Source organism: Podarcis liolepis (assembly GCF_965112155.1).
Source record: "Podarcis liolepis genome assembly, chromosome: 6".
In the NCBI taxonomy this organism is placed as follows: domain Eukaryota; kingdom Metazoa; phylum Chordata; class Lepidosauria; order Squamata; family Lacertidae; genus Podarcis; species Podarcis liolepis.
In genome coordinates this window covers 62474704-62498697 of record NC_139559.1, presented here as the reverse complement: position 1 = coordinate 62498697, position 23994 = coordinate 62474704, and the positions used below count along the sequence as shown (strand labels likewise).

General features: G+C 42.6%; 1 protein-coding gene and 1 long non-coding RNA gene across 5 annotated transcripts in view; one reads left to right on the top strand and one right to left on the bottom strand.

Annotated features, from left to right (window-relative positions):
* Nucleotides 1-23994, bottom strand: part of PDE4B (phosphodiesterase 4B) — a 266609-nt gene that overhangs the window by 86876 nt on the left and 155739 nt on the right. The gene's annotated exons all lie outside the window — the stretch shown is intronic.
* Nucleotides 21286-22687, top strand: LOC310710125. The gene is made up of 2 exons (XR_014527826.1): nt 21286-21468; nt 22543-22687. It is a non-coding gene; the product is annotated as an uncharacterized lncRNA (long non-coding RNA).

Below are 23994 nucleotides of genomic sequence, written 5' to 3'. Positions count from 1 at the left end.
ATACACAATCCTTTGATTTTCATATTCCAAAGTCTGTTCAGATATTAGGTAAAAAGGTCAAGGTAAAGGACCCCTAGAGGGTTAAGTTCAGTCAAAGGCAACTGTGGGGTTGCGGCGCTGATCTTGCTTTCAGGCCGAGGGAACCGGCGTTTATCCACAGACAACTTTCTGGGTTACTTGGCCAGCATGGCTAAACCTCTTCTGGTGCAACGGAACACCATGATGGAAACCAGAATGCGCGGAAACGCTGTTTACCTTCCCGCTGAAGCGGTACCTATTTATCTACTTGCACTGGCATGCTTTTGAACTGCTAGGTTGGCAAGAGCTAGGACAGAGCAACGGGAGCTAACCGTGTCATGGGGAATCAAACCACCGACCTTCTGATCAGCAAGCCCAAGAGGCTCCGTGGTTTAGACCACAGCGCCACCCGTGTTCCTATATCATCCAGATATTAGCACACCACTAACAGAGGAAGCAAGGTGCACTCTGCCAGGTACTAGACAGTTGCAGCCAGTTGCTCACACAGTTGAACTATGCCACATATTCTAATATACTTTACAAACAACCCCCATGGATCACCAACCATTCTAACATGTATTTAAATACCAGCTTCTCATCGAATGTAAAATTGGTCCAAAACTGAGGACTGTGCATTTGCACATCTGCACATTTTTACATGTATGCATAAAGGTATTCACACATGTGCTCCACAGAGCAATTTCCAGTCCTGAAAGACCTTTCTGAAAAGTGCTTTAGCACTTAAGGCTGGATGATGTCCAAAACACCAATCAATCGTGAGACTAAGAGAATTATCTGTCTACCAGCCCCAGGGAAAGTCTGGTAAAGAGCAAGATCAAAAAAGCAAGAGAAATCTAGTGGGCATTGCCTTTATGCAACACCATGAAGGTCACATGCGACATACTCTATTAATCAGCCACATCAACCAAAAAGACTATTTGAACAAGGTAAACAAAACAAAAATGGCCAATATTAGAGAGTTGCTGACTATTTACACAGCTGAACCGAACAGAAAGGATGGCCAGCTCAAGTCGGACATGAAATATGTTTAAATTTCACACATGATTATAGTAAGGCTGCATTCTGCAAATTTATTGAAAAAATATAGTATTCCACAAGACAATGTTTTATTTTTCAGATACTGTCATCTAAATACAGCTAACTCAGGTATTTCACAGTAATCTGATGGTTCTGGAGCTTTTTCTCCCTATTTGCTTCATTTTATTTACTTCTGTTCTCTGAATATGGTTTATTGAGTGATCAGAATTACACAGATTCATGTGCAAGGAACTGATGTGTGTGTGTTATATGTCATTTGATGTTTACACATTCCCTCCTATTCCTCCAGCAATGCCTAGCCTCGTTCACATTTCATGCAAAGCCATGGTTTGTTTAAGTGTGATATTCAAACAAACCATGGCCTGTTTACTGAAGGCTTGGCTTGCTTTCTCCCTGCCTACTCTTCACTGGCTGCCAATATCCTAAGTAATTTTGCAGTGCCCTAACCTGGCATTACCAGACCCCTCTCCACTGGCTGCCTGTATGAAAGAGTTGAGATCTCCATCAAACTGTTTGGCTGATCGCAGCAGCAGCAGCAGCAGCAGCAGCGCCATACCAGTACCCCCTGCCTTCCCCTTTCAAAGGAACGCCTAGCATTTCTCAAGTCAAGAAGCTCTTTAACCTTTTCCTTGTACTGCTCTGCTCAGAAATTTGTTTTTCGCTGTTTTGTAACTCCCCATCCACTTTTGGAGTAGGTGAATTCCTGGCAAAACATAGGAGTCTTTGGGGTGGGATGGGGTAACCCAGCACAGGACACAGTTATGAAATTCATCAACATTCCTGACATACACCTGCCCCAAAATAATGCCCTCACCATAGGATATTCCAACCTGGAAAGAAGTCCCCTATCAGTAATCGCCAACATTCTTAAAGCTACCAAACATTTGGGTTAAACCACAGAGCCTAGGACTTGCCGATCAGAAGGTTGGCGGTTCGAATCCCCGCGACGGGGTGAGCTCCTGTTGCTCTGTCCCTGCTCCTGCCAACCTAGCAGTTTGAAAGCACATCAACGTGCAAGTAGATAAATAGGTACCGCTCCAACGGGAAGGTAAACAGCGTTTCCGTGCGCTGCTCTGGTTCACCAGAAGCGGCTTAGTCATGCTGGCCACATGACCTGGAAGCTGTACGCCAGCTCCCTCAGTCAATAAAGCGAGATGAGCGCCGCAACCCCAGAGTCGGTCACAACTGGACCTAATGGTCAGGGATCCATTTATCTTTACCTCTAAACACCCCAAACCCACAGGAAATGAGTCTACCTGTATGCCGTACTAATAATCAGTAAGCACTTTTAGAAGTTCAACCAGAAAGCCAAAAATCCTTTCCTCTGCCCACCTTGACTGTTCCCTTTCTGCCAATGAAGATACTTGTTTTCATGAAGGATCATACTTTCTTCATCACGAAATTAGGAAAGCAAGCACCAAATCCTGTGACTGAATGCAAAACAGGGGTAGTGTGGGAGGGAACGCATGCTTGAACAAGGCAGTGTGATCAAAGGTCTGTGGTACAAGTCGGTAGTAACTTGAACTTTGGGGAAAGTGTGGGCTAGTGGTCCCAAATGAACTGGGATATGTCAGGCATGGGAAGGTTCAAGTTGCAGCTGCAAGGAAAGAGAGTGCACTCCAAATTCTTTCTTATGAACTTCCATTTGCAGGTTTCTGTGCACTTTTTTCTGTTGCTTCGCATGGTAAGTTAAACTGAGAGGTGGTCATTAGTCAAAAGACAACCAGTGAAGTTTCATGGCTGAATGAAGATTTGAACCTGGGCCTAGTTTCAGTGTTGCCCCCAACCTGCAGAAGATGACCATGGGGACGGAAATGCAAAATTTGTGTGTATGAATCCTAGCCGGTAAGTACGCCCAATATGCAAGACCATTCAACATATTTAGGGCTTACTAAATTAAGTGGGGAAGCTTTAAGATATAATTTTCACACTTTTTGGAGCATGAGAGAATTTAGGAGAGCCTTAATTCTTCCCTTAACCCAAACTATTCTAAAATTGTACAATCAATGTTAGATATTGTAAACATTAATTAAATATATGTTCAAAAGATAGGGCAAAACAGCATTGACACAGCTATTCATTCTCTTAAGAGCACCTTTGAGCTTGTAAGTACCTGGAGAGAGAAATCAGAAGGATATTAAACTGTGTAAAATATTTGCAAGTTTAATTCATTTTTTGACAAATTTATGCTGGCAAGCAGATTATCATTTCACACAGTTCACCCTGTGTCCTTACGTTCACCCTGTTATGTGAGCCTGCAGAAAGCCATTGCTCTGAAATCTTACTACGGAGTTCCACATGTTGTGAGGCAACACTATTTTAATACAACTTAATAACTGAAAAGTGGAGTAGAATTGGACATGGGTGAGTTGATGAGGGAGGGGGGAACTACAGTGGTACCTCTGGTTACGTACTTAATTCGTTCTGGAGGTCCGTTCTTAACCTGAAACTGTTCTTAACCTGAAGCACCACTTTAGCTAATGGGGCCTCCCACTGCTGTTGCTGCGCCGCCGCCACGTGATTTCTTATCCTAAAGCAAAGTTCTTAACCCAAGGTACTAATTCTGAGTTAGTGGAGTCTGTAACCTGAAGCGCATGTAACCTGAAGTGTATGTAACCGGAGGTACCACTGTATACTCTGCTGCTCCAGAGAAGTGGACACGGAGCAATGGATCCAAACTACAAGAAAGAAGATTCCACCTAAACATTAGGAAGAACTTCCTGACAGTAAGAGCTGTTCGATAGTGGAATTTGCTGCCAAGGAGTGTGGTGGAGTCTCCTTCTTTGGAGGTCTTTAAGCAGAGGCTTGACAACCATATGTCAGGAGTGCTCTAATGGTGTTTCCTGCTTGGCAGGGGGTTGGACCCGATGGCCCTTGTGGTCTCTTCCAACTCTATGATTCTACTTCAATGCCCTAGGCTCCTTAGATCATCTTCAGAGATATTCATAGCTGCTTATTTTTTTCCTGTCAGACCAGTGGGTTCTTTGGTAAAGCCGATCTTGTACAATAAATTGTGCCAGCTTCAGCTTGGACATACTGTCCAGCTTTGAAGGATAAAGTGAATTGTAAGGGGGGGAGGGAGAGAAACTCTTCTTCTACACTATCTAAAAGAATCTGTGCCAATCTATTCTCCATGAAGATAGAGAACCCAAGCTGCAATTGTTAGTAGTGGAGCATCCCAGGATTGCTATTTGCCCAGGAGAAATGTCTAAATCTGACCAAAACATTGTTGACAAACTGGATTTACCAATAGCTACTCCCTTTATCAAAGCTCCAGGCTGTTCTGACTAGGCTTTTAACTTGCTCGCAACACAGCTCAAAATAGAACTTAACTTTGGTGGACATGTGAAACACCTCCTCTTCTTGATAGAACATCATCCACAGAGCAATGCACGATATGTAATTAGAAAAACCAAACTTCTGTCACATTTGAGCATTATTTATAACCCAGGTCTTCTGTTACTTACTTGAGAACATTATATTTATAGCTGTATGTTCCAAGCTATATTAATTCATATTCTTCTTTCTGAATGTGTTTGCAATATTTCCTATGCTTTCAACTATTTTAAAAACATTTATTTTAAGGACAGGTTGTTATTTAAGGTACGTACACCATACATTTAAACCCCACTAAGAATCCTGTGAACTGTAGCTTACCCACCACAGAGCCACTATTCCCAGCACCCTTAATACGCTACAGTTCTCAGGATCCTTTGGTAGGGGGAACTAATGTTCTTTAAATGTATGGTTCGTAAGTCAGCAAAAACCTAACTTTGGATCAGGTATTTACAGGACCAGCATCTTCCCTCACGGGAATCTGCCTGCTAGTATATTTTATGCTGCTTCTGTTGCCCTTTTGGGCAGAAAAGCAGCCTATACATCTAATCATCTAATTATAAACCAATAAGCAAACTTACATTGAGGCTATTGACTTCTGTTCTAGATCAATCCAACTGTACTGTTTATATGAGAATACAGTACTGCATAGGCCGGAACCACACACCCACACACAGCCACTGTTAGGCACTTCAGTCTCACTGAAGTAGGCTGCAAGATTGCAGCAAAAGATTGCTCAACTGAGATAACAACAGTGATGGAGCAAGCAATAAAAGAAACAGCCACTTCCTTCCCAGGAAAAATGTACTGTCTAAATACACCAAAATCCAGTTAATCTTTCAAAAATTTATGACAAGCATATAAAGGCATAGCCTTTTGCGCACAAAACTATTTCACACAATCATAAAAGTTGCTCTCCCAATAATTTTTTTTTTATTCATTTTCTGCATTATATGTAACAAAAGGGTGAATTTTTATAAATAATGAAGTGCGAAAGGCTAGAGCGGAGCACTCTAGGTAGCTCCGAATAATACTTCAAAATGACAACTCCAAGAAAGGATAACTGCATGCCATTATCTGCTGGTGGTGCATTGTGATAGAGAAGCATTAGCCCCAACCAGCTGAGTGCTACTTTGTGTAACTACAGCATGTGCCAGACTGGCCTTTCAAAAACGTCTCCCCTTGGGAATTATATATATATATTAAAAACAGGAATTCAAAGTTACCCGCTGAAGTTCAGCCTTTCGGGGAAGAAAGCAACATGGACTAGACAGGCTGTGCGCTTGCAGAGCTTAATCACGTTTTAACTTCTATGGAGAGCTTAGGGGCTACTACTGCACTTAACTACAGAAGACAAATTTTGGCCTCAAGTTTCTCTACTCCAGCAAAATCTGGGCTTTGGAGCAAGTTATAATCTAAATATGGCAAGCCAAGGCAGAAAGGCTTTGATAGGGACCCAAAGATGGGGTGTAAACGTAAGGAACAAAATGTGCGTATGTATCTAGAGCGTTGTGTCTTTACTACAGCTCTTCCCACGGCAGAAGAGAGTTTTAAACCACATTTAAAGCAGCATAGCAGCTTCTCTGTGCAGTGCTGAAAAAATGCAGCTGTGAAACCAGGAAATAAACCGTATGCCGCTCCACATATAAATATTATTCTCTTATTTGGATATTGATCCTACTTCTTACTATACAGATTATGATGATGATGGCTCAGTTCAGAGGCAACATTAAGCCGTGGTTAAGCAGGAGTGAGCACTCCCTTCCCTCTCATCCCCTGATGTTTGGTGCCAGGCCTGGTGTCAGCACCTGGCATGGCGAGGCGAATTCTGGAGGAGCCCAGGAGCCCAGAGAGCTCACTGCAGCTGATGCTGGCCTCCTTTTAATAAAAGAAAAACGCAAACATAATTATGGCCTGGCACTATGACTAGAAGTACTAACATGTACTATGTTGGGGGGAGAGCCCACAGACACCAGATGTAATGAGGACGGCAGCAGTGGCTTCAGCTGCTTTGATCAGTGCTTCTCTTCACATATTCAGGCTGAAGTAGTGCCAAGCAAGCTGGAGCCGTGTAGCTTTCAGCTGGAGCTGTCCACTCTGCTGCCCACTGCTGTCTGTCACCTTCACTCCCTTGTAAGCATGCAACATGCGGGTATGTGTTAACGTTAGGGAAGGAATGTAGGCGGCTGCTTTACATTAAGTCACACCAGTTTAGTACCCAGCTCGGTATTTTCTACACAAAATAGCAGTGGTTCTTCGGGGTTTCAGACAGGGGAAATTCCCAACGCTACCTGGAGAGGTCAGGAAGTCGATGTTCTACCACTGAGCCACATGTATTTGGGTAACCCACCAGAGAGGGCACTTTGCCCAGGGCCCCCTCAAACCTGGTGCCAGCCCCGTCTGGCCAGGCTGAGAGGAGAGCAGAAGTATAAACTATTGTTGTTTAGTCGTTTCCGACTCTTCGTGACCCCATGGACCAGAGCACGCCAGGCACTCCTGTCTTCCACTGCCTCCTGCAGTTTGGTCAAACTCATGCTGGTAGCTTCGAGAACACTGTCCAATCATCTCGTCCTCTGTCGTCTCCTTCTCCTTGTGCCCTCAATCTTTCCCAACATCAGGGTCTTTTCCAGGGAGTCTTCTCTTCTCATGAGAAGGAGAAGAAGAAGAAGAAGAAGAAGAGGAGGAGGAGGAGGAGGAGTTTGGATTTGATATCCTGCTTTATCACTACCTTAAAGAGTCTCAAAGCGGCTAACATTCTCCTTTCCCTTCCTCCCCCACAACAAACACTCTGTGAGGTGAGTGGGGCTGGGAGACTTCAGAGAAGTGTGGCTGGCCCAAGGTCACCCAGCAGCTGCATGTGGAGGAGCGGAGACGTGGACCCGGTTCCCCAGATTGCAAGACTACCGCTGTTAACCACTACACCACACTGGCCAAAATATTGGAGCCTCAGCTTCACGGAACTATTAGGTTTCAACTGACTGGAGTTTGTCCTTCTCAGATCTAGTGACAAACTCTAGTTCACTAAAAAATACGAAGCAGGTGCTTCTGATCTCCTCCTTGCAGCCTTGCTGGAGGAAAGGGACGACAGCATGAGCCTAAGTGTCAGGGTGCTACCAGCGGCTCCCAACTGGAAAGTATAAAGACAAGAAAAAGTTTCTTACAGTCCTTTTTGATTTCAGTCTTTAAAGAGAGGGGCTATAGAACCCAGCCTCTTGGATAGTGGCGTTGGCCTGAGTGAATCTCCATCCCCGGTCTCTCCCACTTCCTCATTTGTCATCCTCATCACCTCCTCTATGGGTGATGCTAAGTGCCCTCTGTCTTTGAGCTCTTTGTTCTCCTACTTTTAAGGCTCACTGGGTTCTGGGAGCTGGAGGGTCTGGAATGCTTTCAAATGACGTGTCAGCCAGGTGTTGCTCTGGATCTCCCATGATTTCCCAGCTTTTCCCCTCATCTGCCTCTGAGCTGCAACCTCCCTCAAACCCCTGTTGTAAATCTATACTGTCTTCCTCTTCCTCCTCCCTGGAAGGGTGAGGATGGGGAGGCGGTCTCCACCATTCCTCCTCTGCCCAGTCCCTGACACCAAAGCTCATTCACCTAATTCGGTGCTATGGTTTACCATTATGCCCAAACTGAATGTCAGGAGCACTGCCAGGTTTTAGGGGCACCCAGGTATGACACCCTAAGTGGGGTCTCCATACCATCATGGCCATTCTCACAAAAGAAGAAACCCTGTTTTCCCAAGGGGACTGTACCACTTGGTTTTTCTGAATGTTGAGTTTGGTTCCAAGGCAGCTAACTCCTGAAAGCTGCTGAACGAAGCCGTGGATGGTCACTGAGAGAGCAGGATGATGGATGGGATAGGCCTTTGGTCTGATCCAGAAGGACTCTTATGTCCTCAGCTGCGGGGGGCGGGCGGAATGCAATCAGTTCTGTAGCTCCAGTTAGGGAGGTTATTCTCCTGTATTCTACCATGTGGAAGAAAGAAAGCAGCAAGGGTCATACCTCTGACTTGCTTCAAAATCTAGTGGGGGGGGGGAGAGATATTGGGAGACCTGGAACTGAAAATGATATGTTTCTTTTATTAGTTTTCAGATAGGGGATTCACAATACTGACTTCTTGCAATATACTGCAGGGTGTTGTTGTTTTTCATGGGGGAGCTATTTCTCCCGTGAGTCTTAACCCAGGTAGTGGTTTATACACTCCAATGAAGGGAATTTAAATAGAGTATCACATGCTGGAGAGTCTGCAGAAACGAGGAATTATGTATCAATATCAAGGAAGCTACATTATTACTTTTTTAAAAAAAGCAGTAAGATTTAATCTTGCAGTTCTCCATTTAACTGTGAAGACTTAATTTCTAGATATAACCATGCTCTGATAATATTTTCATAATTACAAACTAATAAATAAAAATCATCCAGAAGGAATAATAACAATTTCTTGATGAGCTAACCACACGGTGCTTGGAAGAGAAGAGTAATAAATAGATTCTCTTATCATTACCTCTGCTGCAGTCGATGACTCAACACTGCTACTGGCATTATATCCCAGAATAGTCATGCTTCTTTTTGAACCAAATAAGAAATTAACTATGCTGGACTTTTCAGCAAACTCATTTTTTGTGTGAATTGACAGGAAGGACCCTGTTTTAAAAGACAGAAGGGCTATTTTTAAATGTTTCTATTAAGCACATAACATGGTTTAAAGGATTGAATTAAGTCACTCGTTAATTGTTTCAAAACATTAGTATCTGCATAGTGTTTTTTAATTTAAGTAGTTTCTTTTCACTGCATGTCTCAAAGCACCTTACAGAACAATAGAATACATATATGTTGCAATCTTTCCTCACAGGGGAGCTGCTTCACCCCTTTGATAATTTTTGACTGCCCTTTTTGAACCTTTTCCAGATCTACGATATCCCTTTTGAGGCAAGGCAATATAGATTTGTACAGTGGTGTTATGACATTGAAAATAAAACTGTCAGTCTCTTTCCCTGTGATCTCTGGCACGACATTCACCTTTTTCACTGATCAACATCTTCAACACCTTGGCTATGCATGCACACCTCTGTGCTCCTGCTCAGCCACTGCCAGTTCAGACATCAGGAGCACATTTGTGTGCATCACTTTATACTTCCTTAAGCTGAATTGCATTTCCCATTTTACTGCCCATTCACTCAGTTTGGAGAGACCTTTTGGGACCTCTTTGCAATCCACCCTTAATAATCTTAATAATCAAAAGCAAACCTAGCTACTTTACTGCTCACCCCTAATTATAGATCATTTATAAAAAGTACTACAACTCTCCTTTCTGATACTTGTGTGGCTCCACTTCCCATATCTCTCCAATGGCAGAACTATCCATTTATTCCTACTCTGCTTCCTGTTTCTTAATCATTACTGATCTACAAGAGGACCTCACTTCTTATTCCATGATTGCTAAGCTTATGGAAGAGTCGTCAGCCAGTATGCTTCCTGATGCTCTCAGAAAACGCTATAAACAATTGGTGAGACACGGTTTACCCTTGCAGAAGCTTCCTTCTAACTCACTGATTTCCCCCCTTAAATTGTACCCAGCTAAAATGTATAGTTCCAGCTTTAGTATTTTCTCTTCATGAGTATAGATTAATAATTTTAAAGCCAACATAGACCTAGCCAACATTTGAGGGGCATTTCCAATATTTGTGTTCTCTTGTCTATTATCTGAGAAAGCAGGCTCCACAGGGACATGTCATACAACTGTCAAAAGAAATATTTTATCTAAAAATGTCTTACTTGGATATGTATTAATCTTTGTGTGTGTGTGTGTGTGTGTGTGTGTGTGTGTGTAAATGATTCTGTCACAGAACAGGGGATACAGCGAGTCCAGAAACAGCTAGGTGACAGATACTGCCCAGAAATTTGTGTCAGACTAAAATTTTCACTAACTTTTGTAGACATTAGCAGTAAATCTTCAGAAAGAACACCCAACTTCTGAACTAGAAAAATGCCATGTCTTATATTGAGTATTGGTGTTGGGAAAATCACATTTCCTGAGCTACACAATTCTGTATTGTATGAAGAGGGCACTTTGGACACAGTTTTCTTTCCACAGCTCCATAAAACATTTTACCACAGCATTGAACTACAGCAGTAGCTTTCCTTACATTTCTATATTATCACCACTTCTTAGCGGAGAAAAATTGCCAGCCAGCTCCACAGGAACAGATTTTCATATAAGGCACATCATCCACAGAAGCAATATGTTTTTCAGTTTGATAGGAAACCACTGAAGAAGATGAAGAATAAGTGGACAATGCAACCTGAGTGCTGGACAGACTATTCAGCATGATGTATACATAATTATGCATGTATGTTTCTACTAGAGTGTATGGGGTGTGAGGGGAGGGGTAGTACCTCTGGTGGGGGACACCTTGTGCTCCTTCTGGGACAGTTTGTCCACCTTTGGTCCCAACCCTGCACTCAGCTCCCACCTGTGGCTCCTAGAAGCTGTCTGCATGCGACAGAACCCACACCCCAGGAAATGGCTTCGACTGGCCAGCTAAACCAGGTTAGGGTAGCTGATGGATCGTTCTGCCCGGACGCTGAGGTCCAGCGCCGAGGGCCTTCTGGCGGTTCCCTCATTGCGAGAAGCAAAGCTACAGGGAACCAGGCAGAGGGCCTTCTCGGTAGTAGCGCCCACCCTGTGGAACGCCCTCCCATCAGATGTCAAAGCGGTCAACAATTACCTGACATTCAGAAGACATCTTAAGGCAGCCCTGTTCAGGGACGTTTTTAATGTGTGATTTTAGTGTATTTTTTGTTTCTGTGGAAGCCGCCCAGAGTGGCTGGGGAAACCCAGCCAGATGGGTGGGGTACAAATAAATTATTATTATTATTATTATTATTATTATTATTATTATTATTGGACAAGGCCAATAATTAGGTTGCCATATGTCCTCTTTTTCCAGGACACGTCCTCTTTTTCATGCTTATGTAAAATGATAGTAGTCATAACAATCCATAGTTAAAAGTAGAAGTCAGCAAATGTGTTCTCTTTTTTGCTCTTCAAAATATGGCAACCCTAAAGAACGTGGTTTCTGCATATGCTGTAAAGGGAAGTGAGGGGGGGGGGCTTGTCAACCTGGGAAGGTGCCCATCTAGGAGAGAAAAAAGCTCTGATCCTATCCCTCTACTGCCTTGCAGCTAGGCTCATTCATTAGAAAGGCTTTAGAAGTAAACCCCGAGGAACAATCCACTGCCTTACAGGACATTTTTGTATCCACTGCCTTACAGGACATTTTTGGGAGAAGTTAAACCTAAGTCGTAAACGCTTCACAAATCCAGAGTGCAGCCCCGAAGATGGTTGGACGGTGCCTTGCGCACCTCCTTCCAGCAACTCTTGGTGCCGAACATATTGCCCTGCTTTACTTTGGACCACATCAGTGAGGCCGAGGGAGAATACTGCCGTCTGGGCAGCCCAGGACCTCCATACACGCTGCCCAGACTTGTGCCTTGGAGAGGTCATTTCAGTACTGCTAATACAACACAGTAGGCAGCAGTTCCCAGTCTCTGCAGCCACAGCAGGCACTGTGATTCTCCAGCAGTTTGACTTCACCTCTGGAGGGATACTCCATTGTCTACCAAGGCAGATGGATACCAACAACAATATTTGTACTAATAAAGTACTAATAAAGTTATAAGAAAACCAAACATCTGGAAGCAATCAATTCTCAAAACTTAAACTGGGAACGGGAACGGACATGATCATATAGATAGAAAGATAGATAGTATTTATACCGGGGTAGGCAATCTAAGGCCCGGGGGCCGGATACGGCCCAATCACCTTCTCAATCTGGCCTGCAGACAGTCCGGGAATCAGCATGTTTTTACATGAGTAGAATGTGTCCTTTTATTTAAAATGCACCTCTGGGTTATTTGTGGGGCATAGGAATTCGTTCATCCCCCCCCCAAAAAAAAAACAGTCCGGCCCACCACATGGTCTGAGGGACACGGCTGAAAAAGGTTGCTGACTCCTGATTTATACCCTGCCCATCTGGCTGGGTTTTCCCAGCCACTCTGGGTGGCTCCCAACAGAATATCAGAACACTATAAAACGCCAAACATTAAAAACTTCCCTAAGCAAGGCTGCCTTCAGATGTCTTCTAAAAGTCTGAGAGTTGTTTGTTTCCTTGACATCTGATGGGAGGGCATTCCACAGGGAGGGCACCACTACTGAGAAGGCCCTCTGCCTAGGTCTTATTCCCCCATGTTTCTGCCTTGCCTGTCCCTGGCTCTTAGATACAGCATTGTCCCTCTACACTTCATACACAAATAACCATAAACTCTGGCTGCTTTACTTGCCTCCTTCCTACTCAAGAGCAAATTTATGAATCTTTATAGTGGGCAATTGCAACCAATGGGAAATTGATGTTTTCCAAAGACTAATTACAACATAAAGTATACTTAGAAGGTCTGTATTTACAGATAAAAATGGACCTTATCATTCTAAAATAAGTGAAATTAAATCTATCACTTTTTACTCTATTGTTTTTCAACATTACTGCCTGTCACGAGGCAGCTTTGGAAAAGGAATATATTCCTGTTCTTTCTTCTCCCACCCCTAATAATCTATTTGCAGTCTTTGGAGAGGAGCTGCCCACATGTTAATTCTCCATCCTCATTGCCTTTTTCAACACTTCCCAAATTAGCATCATCTCTTGTATTAATTAACAGGCTGTTTCTCCTCATCGTTCACATCATTAATAAACAAGCTAAATTAAAGCAAACAGGAAAACTACTTTAATCAACCCACACATCTTCAGAATTTCAGTAGAATATGCGATATATTTCCGTTTGTTTCTTCCTGCACAATTTTTATATGTAAGCTAAGTAAAACTTGGAAGCAAATTTTTACCCAAACAAATTTTCCTCTTGATTGGAAAGCTACAGTCAGTGGAGAGCAATTATAGCAAATTTGCCAACAAAGAATTGTCTGAGGCTCAGACAATAACGATCTCACTCAGAGAAGCGGTGGAAGTTTTGAAGTGGTGCCTGGAGCCACTTTTGGAATATGAACCGCTGGAAGCCTTGCTCTAGACGAGACAGAGGTACTATTAATTGAGAGTTGTTCCATTCCAGGAAATATTCGGCCCGTTTCGGATAGGCCTGCACATCCTTTAAAAGTCAGGTTCCCAATTTAGGGTGCTCCAGTGGTGCTTGTCACTGTAGCTGACTTGTACAAGTTTGTAAATTAAGAGATATTTGGTAAAATGTTATGCACCTTACAGAGGTAAGGAGCGAGTGCGAGGGAGGGAGGGATAGAATGTTGGGGTGTGCTGTGCTGATTGGCTGAGGGTAAGGGTGTACACATGAGGGAAGCGAGAAGGGGAAGGGTGGCTGGTGTTGCTGCTGAAGAGTAGGGGAATAGGGCAGGGTTAGGACTTACATTAGGAATAGAGTTCTAAGCGCATGTTAGTTACGATGCACAAACACGGTATCCAAGCACTGTTCTTGAAAACAAACCGTATAAGCACATGCTATATTCAGCTGTTGCTACAATAATAAAGACTCGTTCATTCAAACTACATCTCATATTTTGGCCAAGCTATCAAGGCTGTGACAAAGTCAGCCAGAAATATTAGGTCTACATCGTGGCAGCAGAAAACCAGTAGTTAGGAGATTGCTTGAGGTATTGGAAGCCCAGAGTGTGAAGAGGTGTGTGTGAATCTGAACGTATGATATGGTCAATCTCTGTAGACCATGGCATGAGTATAAGATTGACAATAAGCCTGATATGACAGTAGATCCTTATAAGCCTGATATGACAGTAGATCCTTCACGATGAGCTTTAGTGACCTTCAAACAAGCCTGATTCCAGCCCTTTGCTGAAAGGCATTCAGGAATATCCCCGAGTTCCCACACATCTGACTTACAAGATAGGTAAAGGGTAAAGGGACCCCTGTAAAACCGACCACTTAGGTTCAATATGCTGCCTTAAAAGGTAAAGGGACCCCTGACCATTAGGTCCAGTCGTGACCGACTCTGGGGTTGTGGTGCTCATCTCGCTTTATTGGCCGAGGGAGCCGGTGTACAGCTTCCGGGTCATGTGGCCAGCATGACTAAGCCGCTTCTGGCGAATCAGAGCAGCGCACGGAAACGTCGTTTACCTTCCCGCCGGAGCGGTACCTATTTATCTACTTGAACTTTGATGTGCTTTCGAACTGCTAGGTTGGCAGGAGCCAGGACCGAGCAACGGAAGCTCACCCTGTCGCGGGGATTCGAACCGCCGACCTTCTGATCGGCAAGCCCTAGGCTCTGTGGTTTAACCCACAGCACCACCCCCGTCCCGTACTTACAAGATTAACACATGCAAATTTTATTCAGCTTAGAGTAAACCAACTGAAATTAATGGACCAGAGTTCATTGTTTTAAATGGGTTTACTTTGAGTAGGACTAAAATTTGATACAAGCTTTTGAGCTGGATTCATTGTGATTTTCTGTATGCAGAGTTACATTTGAAGAGGATTTGGAAACACTAATTGGTCCATAACACAACTATCAGAATACTTCTTGGCAATAATCAACTGAACAGTTGTGCAAGCACTTTTGGCTACACAACTAAAATGCCTTCCCTCTCCTCTCGTGAGCCTCTATAAACCTGCTCCAAAGGGTGGGAGGAAACCTATAGCAGATTTAGGGGGTGCACAAGAGAGGGGAAATGAAGTTCTGTTCTACAGCCAAAAGTGCTTGTGGAACAGTATAGTTGGAAAGAGCCCAGGATATTTCAAGAGCTGACTTTACCTGTGTGCCTAATCCCATTTGCTTTGCTTCTCCTCCACGTTTCACCCACGAGAGGCAGGGTCCTTTCCTCTACAGGTGCCAAGAGACTGGCACATGCAGCCAAAGGATTTTTGCCCAGCCACTGATGGCAAGCAGCCCAGCCTTTTATTATTAAGCAGGCTTTTAAATGTATTGCTTGTGAATCTTGATCTTTTAAACTATCATTTTAAATTTTACAATGTGATGAAGTAAATCATAAATAATACTGGATTTTATAATGGTTTTTTTGTTGTTCTAAATGTATTTTTTGGCCAACTTGAGTACTATTGTTACTATTATTAGAAAGGCAGGATAGAAATGTGTGAAAATAAATAAAATAATCTACAGAAAATTAAGTTACCAACCGTTATCTAAAAATGCACTGTTGGTAGCCTTGAAGGTGAAGATAATTGCCTTTGAACTGCTGGAAAAAACTGAGCTTCCCTGCTGCCATAGACATTTGCTCAGAGATCCACCAGACAGCACAATCAAACTGACATTGGGCCCCAGGCTTATTTCCTTTGCCCAGTACTCCTAAAGAGCTACTTTATGTGGCTGACGTCAACTACATCATATTTTTAAAGGAGAGATGTGAAATTAACATGCACAAAGTATTTCTGCAGAAATTCCAGTTTAGGGTACACAGGCATCTTCATTTCTTCTGGAAGGCCATCTCACATTCTCTGCTTGATTATCTATCAGGCTTGTTGCAAAATGGGTCAGCTTTCTTCAGAGAGTGCTTTTAGCTATATTTGCAAGTATATTTGCTCAGTGAAAAATTAGAGGTTTCTTGTCTAGAGTAGTAATCCATGTGAGACTTATTGGCTCTGGAAGCCAATAAGCCTCTTGATCCCACAGGATTTCTGCACCAACACAGACATGTACCAGAGTCCTATCAGCAGAATAAGAGCACTTGTTTCCTTTGCACCTGCACAAACCACAATCCAAACTCCGGTGATTTTCCCGCTGTGCTGCAGCAGCCCTGGCAACTTCCTGTGATATATAATCACAAGAGGAACATTAAGGCTGTGTACCAGGTATTCTGTATGGATACAACACTGTGACCCAGCTTTATGTAAGAGACAGGGATTTAGATAGCAAATGGGATGAGAACTACATATTATTGGTATCAGTTTAAATATGATATATCCACTTTTCAACAGAAAATGTTGTATGCAGCTATTACGGGAATCTCAGGGTCAAAGAGTGGAACTTAGCCCAGTGAGCTGCCAACATAGACATTTGCATGAGCAAAACAGGCAGGGCTTTTTTCCCCAGGGGGAACTGACTCAGTTCCAGCACCTCTCAGATGGGTTCTGGAACCCCTCAGTTGAGTTCCATCACTTCTCAGGTGGGTGCCACTGCCATTCTAAGAGAAAGAGGGAGGCGTTCATGGTGAGTTCTGACACCTATTTTTGTAGAAAAATTGCAGTGAATCAAGATAAGGGTGTGCAACATCAGCCCATGCAATTGGCAGGCCAAATGAAGCCTCAAGATTGGGCAAGCCTCATACAAAATGCTGTAAGACTGGCATATTTCATGTTTGAAAACGAAGATTAAGAACTTGAAGGAGAAAGCCCTTTTACAGGGTCCTCCAGCATGCAAGTCTATTTAATTTCCCCAATAATGTCTGGGATTTTAAATGCAGAATTTACGTCCTGGGGAAAATTCTGAAAGGCAGAGTTTTGTCCTGGATCTCAGGCAAGTCAATTGAAAAATCACGTTTTTTTGGGGGGGGACTCAGTTTTGGTGGTCTCCTCAAAAGAAGCTCCATTTTTTTGGTCTCTTCCTCCCCCCCCAAAAAAAAAGCTCGACAAATTTTGGGTTATCCTGGTTTTTACTTTTTGAAATATGGCAATCCTAACAGAATGGGCACCTTTGTGGAGACACAGCGCAGCACCCATAGTGGCTGTTTGCCCTGCCTGTGTTTCTGTATTCTGGGAGCATGAATGATGGGAAGGAAACAGAAAGCCTCTGAAGGGCACTGCAGTGTGAGGGCTCAGAAGAGCCACAGGCATTTGCATGACATGAGTATGTGTTGGTACCAGGGAAAGTGCTCCCGTGACTCAAATGTGAGGAGTTGAGGATGGTCCACACCTTCTGAAGCGCAACACAGGAGTTTTACTTGGTGTTACAGCGCCTCTCTTAACCTTCACAAAACGGGAAGAAGGGCATGAGGTGAAAATGTACAGGGGAAGAATCTGATACCTTAAGGCATAATACCATACCCATGCAGACTGTGATGTTGTCTATCTCACAGAATCAAATTATGCTATAACCAATAACATGTTGTTGTTGTTGTTTTTCATCATCCTGTACACATGCCCTCCAACATTTCTCCGATGAAAAAAGGATGTCCTATTCATTATTATTATTATTATTATTATTATTATTATTATTATTATTTTACTATTTATACCCGCCCTTCTGACTGGGTTGCCCCAGCCAATCTGGGTGGCTTCCAACATATATAAAAACACCATAAAACATAAAACATTAAAAAAAACTTCCCTCTACAGGGCTGCCTTCAGTTGGCTTGGAGGTCGGATAACTCCATATCTTCCAACATATGGCTGATGAAAATAGGGACATCCTACCATACCCTCCAATATTTACTCAATGAAAATTGGGGTGTCCTCAGGAAAAGTGGTACATTCTGGGATCTAAACAGAAACTGTAATCTGGGACTGTCCCTGGAAAATAGGGACACTTGGAAGGTCGGCTGTACAAACTACAAACTTTAAGAAATATAAGATGAATTAACGTTTGCATTACTTTTTTCCCCTTCAGTGCAGACATTCAGCTGCCTGCAAAGCTCTAAATGGTTTATTTGGGGAACGTTGCTCCTTTTTAATAATGCACACTCCTAACACACTAATGCCTTTTGTATCATTACTAATTAATGCAGGTAATTTCAGTACTTTAAATCAGTAAAAAGCTACATCTAATCTGTAAAGATATTAGTGTAGTGCAAATAATGCTAACAACAACAACAACAAAATCCCTTTCACGTAGAGAAAATTCCCTGGTATGTATTTTAGCAAGCAAAAGCATCTATTTCAGCTGCTTATTTTACTCATTCTTTAAAAAAAAAATTCCACAGCTTTAAATGAATTAATTACAGTTAAACTAGATCATTCTTTCTTGTTTTTACCCCCTCTCCCCACCCCAAAAAACCTATAAATATGACATAAGCAGATTAATACTGAACACAATGGGTTGTTGGGAGGCAACGGTGGCATTTTCGTTTTTTAAAAACCCTCCTACAATTGAAGCATCTTACTTGTTTAAATCCTTATACATATTTACAAATTCATCATCTTTCAAGGCTGAAAGATGCAGATAAGCAAAGCTCTGTCATTTTACATCTTTCTACATCTGCATTCTGCACTTGCCTTTTAAAAAGGCACCTCTCCACATCCTAGCTAACTAAATGTTTTGTTTTTAAAAGTGAAAAGAATTAATGTGGGAAATGAAACAAGCTAGAATGAGAAGAGACAATCCCTAACTTTTCCTGAGCAGTGGATTATAGAATCAGTGCATTTTTGTTCCATTTATGTGCAAGTTTACTAGGCGTCTTGGACTGGTTTGAAACCTCCCAATGACGTCAATGGGCCAGAGAAATTAGAGCTAAGCTAGACAGCTGCACTGCACTGAATCTACTGAGACTTTATTCTTTTCTCTCATGGTGACACCCGAGACAGATATTATCAATCAGGCGCTCCTGGCTCAACACCAAAGCAGCAGTGTTTCAGCATTCTGAACCTTGCAATTGCAGCAATTAGAATAGCACAGAGCATCTTAGAAATATTATTGCCCAGCATGATTATTAATAATCCAAATAAAACATAAGGTTTCATATATAACTGCAGAGCCATTAAGTATGAAATCTGCTTACTGATCTGTAACATCCTTTAAGGGGGGAAATCCCAGTAGTAAAAACTGGGAAATCACATTAAAAGGTTTTAATTTACTTCCCTTAAAAGTTTTCTTTCTTTTCTGCAGTGAGGAATTATAAAACCAGTACAGCAGATGAAGCAGTAACACCTCTTTCATAATCTAAAGTAACCTGATTTCTCTCTCTCTCTCTCTCTCTCTCTCTCTGGTTCAGTAATACATAGCAATTATTCTAGTCTCCCTTGACTATTAAATATAACCAATAGACCTATATATAGAGACAAATATTTTCCCCTCCAGAACGCTTCGGTTATTTCTTTATGGCCTACTCTAACTTATATTGATTTTACAATATTCTCAGCTTTAGTACAGATTTCTTTCCAACAAATGCTGCACTGCCTAAAAAGAGTCAGCAATGGAGACGTGGAGACCTACGCTGCCTCATGTTTCAGTGAAGAAATTGACACCTGTCTACAGCCATTGACAGGGTAGAAGGAATTTAACCCCCAAGGTACCCCACAGTGGTAGGCCGCCTCCAAAGAGAAATGGGATTATTCCTTTGGGTTGTACCTCTTTGGAGTGCTGTGAGAGTGCCAAGCTTCCCACCCCTGCCTTAGATTGCCCCTGGTCAGGTGGGTGGGTGGGGGTCCCTCCGGAGGGGAGCTCCCTTGTGAGCCTCAGGGCTGTCTCAAGCATATACGGTGCAAAGATCCGCCTGGCGCCCCCCCCCCGATTGCCCAGTCCCAAGTGCACAGGAGAGCAGAGCCGGCCAGCTCGATCGCCCCCAAACTTGTGGCGCAGAGCCACCCACAGCAGAAGAGCCCGCCACAGCGTTCCAACCGATGGGTGGGTTCTTTCCCAGGCTCAACTTTCAGGCCCCAGACTCTTGGCCTGGCACCCCTGAGAGCCCGGCGCCCGTGTGCCTTGCACCCCTGTCACCTATGGGTAAGACAGCCCTGGTGAGCCTACAGTGAGAGGGCGGCCATAGGTGGTTCGCTGGTAGTGGAGCAGGTTATCTCATTCACCGGAACTGTAGTAAGTGTAAGCCATGTTTTGCGCTTTTCTGGTCTTGTTCTGATGCTACGGTTAAATACATGCATATACATTTTGAGTGTATAACTCTTCCTGGATTGTGATTTGTTTATTAATGTGGCAACCTGCATGCTCTTCTTTTTCTTCTTCTTATTGGGTTGAGTAGACTGGCCAAGTACGTTTCTGAAAGGCATAAAAGGCTAGAACTGGGTAGGGCGCTTCCATTCAGACCGTAATGGACACAGGCAGGCATGGTAGTGAAGACTAGGCATGCCATTATGGGGAAAGAATAACTGGTCATTTCTGCACCATTCCTTTTCTGGTCCTCTCTCTAGGGAGCCTAGAAGGCACCTTGGCAATCCCTTGGCAGAGGTGTCAACACTATGTGGATTGGGCCCTCACAAAAGAGGACACATGCATGCAATTTGCATATGCTTTGTATCATTTGTGAAATGTGTGTTCCCTTTTGGAGGTTGAGTGGAGGACGTAAAAATAAACCCCATATTAAAAAGCGTGACAGACAGAACAGAAACAGATGAAATTTCCCCCATAATTGGATTTTCATACTAGAAAAGGCTTACCCTGTTGAATTTTTGCCTTTGACACAGCTGTTAAAGGCCCAAAAAACTTGGCTGTCCCCCATGCCAACTCTAAACCAAGGCCTAGGCTGTACCAGTTTACGGGAGTAAGACCCATTAAAAACAAAGAGACTTAATTCTGAGTAGACGTTTATACCATTGTACCTTAAGTTAACTATACAGTGAATTATTAATGGATGCTTGGTATTTAGCTCCTGCACAGCAAGAGACATGCTTAAGTCTATTTGCAAAGTTTTCACACTTGCCAATTGAGGGAATGGGATTCCCTCTCTGCACCTAATGTGTTGCAGAAAATACCATCTAGGTACCTGATTTCAGCCCAACCCACCACATGAAAGATGAAAATAGGGAAGGGAAACCATAGAGTTTTCAAGAACTAGAAAATGAAACAGAAGCAGGAAAAGTGCATTAAAAAGGGAGGGATAAACAGTAACTCATTAGGATTACATTAGGCTTTAAATTTCAAGGCAAAGTGGCATGGAAGAGGATGTTTAAACCTCTTCCCTGTTGGCCAGTTCATACCATAATTCTTCCCAACCAGGCTTTTTGCATGGAGGGGAAAATATGGCCATCTGTATCTCTTTTCAGTTGAAAGAAAAATTGATCAGCAGGCAAAGTGTTAAGTTGCATTTTTTTCTCCTCTCCCCTCCCGAGTTTTTTTGCAGAAATCTCCAGCTTCAAAGTGCAGTGACAAGAAGAAAAAAGCTAAGATAAAAGGTACATATAGGTAAGTGTAACATGTTGTTTGTCCCTGAACCTCACCCCAGGTTCATTTTCTACTCCAAAGCCTTTCAACTGCAGATTGGATTTGGTACTAGGGGGAAATATATGCTCTCTCATGCGCATCTTACAATTATAGCCGCATGTGATGAGTTACAAAGAAGTTAATTTGTGAGGAGCAACTATGATGAGAATGCTCACCCACCTTCCTAATTCTACTACTTTCCTAAACTAAGGAAATGAGTGTGGAGACGGCTGATAAAGAGTCAAGTTAATCAGTTTTGGGTCAGGCACTCTTCATTTAATCTGCATTGTGCTTTGTGTGTGCCAGTTGCAGAAAGGCAGGGCAGAAAGGAGAGTTTTGCAGACAGAGCATTATGCATGCCAGGGAACTGTGCTCAGTTTTGATAATCACTAGAGCTAGAAATACAGAAGTACGGCCTTCAGGAAGTGGAACTATTGAACAAAGCTTCCAACAGGGCTATGGGCAGACATGGCATTTGCCAGCGGCTCAGTGCCTGATTTATGTATAAGCTAAACAAGCTATAGCTTTGGGCCCCACTCTCTTGGAGGCCCCCCAAAAAAATTTAAAGGAAAAAATCCTGGATGTACATTTCCAAAATATAAGATAAAAAACAAATGAAATAAAACCTACATACAGCAACAGTGTTTTGTGCTGTGTAGGTGCCTATGGTGTAAGTAATGGGCCCCGCCTGCTCCCTAAAATATCACTGGCTTGCTCATTTCTATATATAGGGTGCCTACATTCTGCATGGACTGGTTGCATGGCAACCTGTGCAAATGGCTTTAGATACCCATTAGGTCCATAAATTACCATATATCATATATTCAACACAAAAAACAGCAGCAATTTGTTGTTGACAAAGGGCCCCATTATAGCTTAGGGCCTCATCAAACCTAAATCCGGCCCTGAGGTGGCTTATAGTTTTACGAAATTTTAAAGTGCTGATAGAAGAAGCAGATGGACTGCTGTTTAAGACATTGCCTTCAGCTGCCTCTTCCTAGTAATCAGAGGGTACAGTTGCTAACATCACAGATGCAGTTTTATATATACTTTCAGGAATCTGGCACCTGGGACTCATGATCATGAAGACTTTAAACCACATCACATCAGGAACGCCCCGTGAACTATGCTTTTAGATTCAAGCATGTGCACACATACTCAGATTTTCTTTATGGATTGGATTATAAATCCATATTTCATCTGCTGCTTGTGGGCTGTGTTCTGTTAAGCTTGCAGTTGGAAGCTGATCCTACAGTTCACAGTGAGTAATTGCAAATAAGCTATTGATGGCCATAGGGAAAGACTGCTGAAGGTTACTGCGCTAGCAAAGCTGTGATGATCTGATGTGTTTTCCAGTTCAGTCACAGTGAAATAGGCTTCACAATCATTATAGCACAAAGCCAGGCATCGCAAGTCCCATTCTTAACTCATTAAACCCAGCACTCAGTAGAAATCAATTGGAATTTCTGCTGAAGGAATACTGGGATACAAAAGAGGAAGAGACATGTAATCACTAGGATAGTGAAGTTTGCCAAATAACCTTTTTTTGTAAACAGCTACCTGAATTGATGATATATAGACTACACAAACAGCTTCCTGAATTGATTATATATAGACTACACACACATTTCCAATTATGTGAATATAAACATGCCTGTATTTATGTTCTAAATCTCGCACATTTGCAAACAAGGTCTATATTTAACATAGTCCCATATAAGACATTATTTAACTAGAAAATGTGACACCCATGAAGATACCATGAGATGGACCAGAAATTTAAAATGTATTACATAAAAAAGGAAAACTTACAAGATAGTGGGGGGGGGGAACTAATGTCTCAACGTCAGATTTTTTTTTTTAGCAGTGATGAGTGGGATAAAAATAGAAGCATGTTAATGAGATCTCCAGAATTAATTAAAATGGGAAGCAATAATTGTATATATAGGATAAACCTCATGACCCAACGCTTTGCGTACACTGCATTCCCAAAATGACTACTTTTAGAGCAAACCAATATTCTTTATTCTATATTTTACCATCTGTCCTGGATGCTTCAGCTGAGATTCCTGCATTGCAGGGGGTTGGACTAGATGACCCTGAGGGTCCCTTCCAACGTCACAATTCTATGATTCTATGAAGACAATAGAAAGGGTAATGTAACCAACATCTTATTAGGATGGTAAAAACACACACAATCCCTATATTAAAAAAAGCTCTGTGAACAGGAAGAAGAAGCACTGAAGCACAATGCTTTATTACCACAAACACGCGCCCCCCCCCCCATTGCTTCATCTCATGGAATTTTCTTAATCAAAACTACGGTTAAACAATGCATTCTTTGTCTTTACTTGACTGCAGTTTCTTGAGTATTTGAAAATATTTGTCTTTCCCATTTTCCATTGTGCATACAGTCTCCTGCTATCTCTCTCCTAAATAGGAAATTTGAGAGAGTAGGAGACCAATTATAGCTTCCTTAAATGCCGAAATTTAAGAATTAATAATGTG